Genomic DNA, 4,311 nt, shown 5'->3' on the forward strand with positions numbered 1-4,311 from the left:
TTTTGCACTCTCATCTAGATTTTTTTCCACCAAACTGTGGAGCAGTGAGTGACGAGCACGGCGAGCGATTTCACCAGGACATTGCAACAATGGAGAAACGCTATCAGGGCAAATGTAGCCCATCAATGCTTGCAGATTATTGCTGGACAGTGACAAGAGATGCTCCATTTAATGAATACAAGAGACAAGCCAAGAAGCGCCGAGTAGACACTGAATAGGACTAAAGTATGTACATAATAGTTTTTTGCCTTTTGTTTCATAATAAATTTTATTTATATAACCCTTTTGCTGATTTTCAAAGTGTTACATAAACAGGATAGGTGAAATATTATCATGTAAAGCAACCATAAACACATGAAAAGACCTAGGTTTACAATTTATGATTAAAACTCTACTATCTACACAATATACATAGACATAAAATGTAAAAACTTAAATATCTTAGAAACAGTAGCCAATCAGTTGTTTTAATTATCATATTTGAATTCAGCACATCAAAATACATAATAAATAGCACATTTTATCTCTGAAGCAGACGACTTCTCAAAAATTGTTGACCAGTGTAATTTATACATGTGTGCCGACTTGGCCTCAGAGACCCCAGCCAGCTGCTGAAATTAATAATCTCTTCAGGAAATGGTGTAGCAGAGGAGGGGAGGTGAAGTTCGGTGAGGGGGGGTCTGGGCAGGCCAGGATGTGAGATCACAATAAAGCTGCTTTTGCAACATTAACATGGCCAGTCCTGAAGTGTTCCAGAATTTGTCCCTAAATGTTTAATGAAACTGCTATCAGAAAAAAGCAAAAAGAAAATTCAACAAGATAGACAAAAGATGTCCAGCTAAATAGCTGATAATTATTGATATTGTTCCATTCTGAGTCAGTACCACACTTCAAACTAAAAACCGGGAGATCATTTTGTTAATAATTTTAATTGGCTTCCTTTTCACAATGGATCAGAGAAGCCTAATAAATGGATTTCCAGTTGGCAGATGATTTTTAACACCATCAGCTCGATAACTAAAACAAGACACACAGTCTCTCTTATATTTAGTTGGAAGCAAATGGTTCCTCTACAGAAGGAACAATAGATAGAGATAGATAGGGTCTGATCTGCCTTAAATGATAGATGTTCTTCTCTATTAGATGCCTTTTCCTTTTTAGTCCTCCCCCATCCCCGGCTTGACAGGCATGTTGCCCTGTTTGTTTTCAGTCTTTATTTTCTTTCCCTGATACCAGGTTGAAGTCTGACTAGCCTAAGCAGTTAAGTGTGTTTTCTGAAAGGAATTTGTACAGGTTTCCCTAGCAACAAGACGCAAACAAAATGTTTCTCCTCTGAGTGGACTTTTTCCTTTTCATTTTAGCAGGTTTCATAGAGATATCAAGGAGAGCGGTACTGGTTAGGTTCATATTAATCAGGTAAACTGAAGCGAAAGGAATGGTGACAGTGTTTGGTTAATTTCTGAACAATACTAGCTTGCTCCTGCTTTCAGTGTTGCTGTTAGATGTTTGCCTCTCTAATATCATTAATATTTATATCTAAGGAGACCTGGAAAGAGATTAATTCAAGCACAGGCACAGCATTACCTCTATTATTTGATTCACTTTCATATAGAAATTAATGGTTGTAATTTGTAAAGGCTACACTCTTGCAGTAAAGGGCCTTTCTATATAATTTCTGCCTGCCACTGTTTTTTTTGGTTTTTATTGTGAAAGGTCATATAGTGCCACTGCAGATGTGCTACTGGCTTGTAATAAACATAGTTAATAAACACGATGCTCTAAATCATGCATAGCACAATAAATCACGTCTACCATTATTTGAATGCATTGCAAATCTATACAGTAAGAGTTTAATTTCTCTGGCATTGGGGGAAACATGGTCGGTACTAGTGATGAGAGCTCATGAAGAATTTTATTGTTATTAGGATAATTATTTTTCCCCACAACCTTTTTTTATTTCATCAAAAAAATCCATGAAAAATGTCAGGTTCACTGAAAACCTGAGAACTGACAACTTAGTTTTTGGCAACTGAAAAGCCCCAACATTTCAGTTTTCTGATGAAAAGCAGAAAAAAAATAGTTCACAACTCCCCCCCCCCACACACACACACTTTTTTTAAACGAAATGTCATTTTTCAACAAAAAAAAAGTTGTTGAAAAAATTTCAGCCAACTCTAATGGTTATCCTCCAACCACATACCCTTTGCAGTGTTCTCTGTCTCTGCTATTGCCACCTCAATAAGTTTTTTACTTTCTGTTGTGGCAAAATCCATGTCATTCCATTCATTGAACAAAGTGTGGCTTGCTTATAACTTCTGTGGTAGTTACAGGAAAGTTTAATTTCCAGCATCTAATATACAAGCCTTTGGCACGGGGTGCTCCACTCACCACTGGGCTGGCATCTTCTTCTGGTCACTCTTGGGATTAGTTCTCGAGGCCGATGTCCCCATCCATGGTTTGTATGCCATCATTTCAACTCTCGTCTGCAGCTAGGGTGACAATGGGAAAATGGGGGCCCCCCCGGGCCAGCCTGAATCATGCCCCCCTTCCACACGGGGCTGGCCCAAGCCCTCCCTGCCTTCTGTCTGCACAAGGCTGGGCTGATGTCCCCCTCCCCTCTGGGGCCAGCCCCAGCCCTCCCCCACTGGTTCCTACCTGTTTGCGGGGCCAGCCTGAGGTTCCCCTAGCAACTGGCACCCGGGGCCAGCCTAAGCTCCACTATCCCCCACCTGTGCCTGGGACTGGCAGTCTGAGCCCCCCTACCACACGCTGGACCACCCAAACCCCTTTTTCCTCCCTACATGTGGGGCAGGCCAGATGGCCCAAGTTCTCTCCCTAGCCCTCCCTCCAGTGCAGGGCTGACATTGCCACTTGTCCCCCTCTCTCCCATACGTTCCTCCACACCCTGCTAGGGGTCCCAACCCACTTTTTTTTACAAAACTGGGCATTTGTCCCATTTTCTCTTGCCAATTGATAATCAAACAGTCAGGACAGCCGGGACAGGGTCTAAAAAAAGGACTGTCCCAGCCACAATAGGACGTATAGTCACCCTATCTGCAGCTCCTCTCACTTCAGGACTCACAGTGTCTCCTTCATGACTTAACCCTGTGACAAGGTCACTAAACATTCCCCCTTCCAGGTACAGTCCATCAGCAGTCCTAGACAGTCTTCTCATCCACTGCTTCAGTTCCATACCAGGACCTTGGTGACTGATAGGGGAACCCAGGCCCACCCTCATTTCTGGGTTCCGGTTCAGGGATCAGCAGTTCTGGGCTTCCTCTCTCTGCCCTCACTGCTCCTTCCCTGATCTGCTTCCTACAACACCTGGTTCCCCTTCTCTCTCTGGGAATACTAGCTCCAAGAACCTTCCTCCCTCTTCCCAGGGAATGGCTGCTAACTGCCTTCCTGCAGCCTTTCCCTGCAGCCTGTCTGTTGCCAGGTACCTGGCTTTATACCGGCCCCGCCTGTTCCTGCACAGCTGAGCCTGCTCTCCATTAATTCCCTGGCTCCTCCTCGTGGTGCAGCCGGTGTGGCCATCCTAACCCCTTCCAATCCTGTGTGGTGTGGACATGCTATCACAGCCTTCCTTTTGTTGGTAATTTATAACTTTTTGAACCAAATTCCTTTTTGTCTGTAAATTTTTCATGCTTGGTCTTAGCCCAGAGTCTAACTTTTTTTAAAGTTTGAGCATAATTGGGTTAGTCTTTCTAAAGTTCTTTATGTGAAAAAACAACATTCCCCTGTATGTTCTGATCAGAAATTTTATGTATGACATTAAGGAAAACCTCTGCTTTTATGGAATTCAGCATGGGCTCTCAAACTTCCAGACATTAATACATGGATGCAGCCACAGTAGGAGAAGTAGCTGGATGGGTAGCAAAATGCCTACCTTCTCCTCAAGTTGAAGACCGGCTCTCGATCAAGGATACCCTGATTGTTTCCAGATGGCTTTGACATCTCTTTAGTTATAAGGTTCTTTTTAACATAAGCTTACTGAACAACAGGCACACTAAGAAACGGGTTAATAAGCTATCAGTAGTTGCTAGGTAACCATGTCCTGATCTCTTGGAATTGTGCACCAATGAGTGTTGTTCTGATGATGTAATACTTCATGGCTGAGTGTGTTGTCACTCATTCTCTTGTTGCAGGGTCCTGGGCTTTACGAATTTGAGAGAAGTCTCTATCATGATCAGTTGAGTGAAGTGTCTAACAAAAGGCAATTTCTATTTTTCCAAATGTCTCCTTGTTTCTTACCAACGGTTTACCCAAACATAACAACTGGGATCTATTGAAGTCCTTTAGAAATAACTC

General features: G+C 42.6%; 1 long non-coding RNA gene across 1 annotated transcript; it reads right to left on the minus strand.

The window, feature by feature from the left end:
- Window positions 1–471: 471 nt before the first annotated feature.
- On the minus strand, window positions 472–3,955 carry LOC128832031 (uncharacterized). The gene is made up of 3 exons (XR_008443875.1): window positions 3,890–3,955; window positions 2,389–2,489; window positions 472–765 (listed from the first exon to the last, which is right to left on the minus strand). It is a non-coding gene; the product is annotated as an uncharacterized LOC128832031 (long non-coding RNA).
- Between the last annotated feature and the right edge of the window lie 356 nt (window positions 3,956–4,311).

The sequence above is a fragment of the Malaclemys terrapin genome, chromosome 2 (assembly GCF_027887155.1).
Source record: "Malaclemys terrapin pileata isolate rMalTer1 chromosome 2, rMalTer1.hap1, whole genome shotgun sequence".
Classification (NCBI taxonomy): domain Eukaryota; kingdom Metazoa; phylum Chordata; order Testudines; family Emydidae; genus Malaclemys; species Malaclemys terrapin.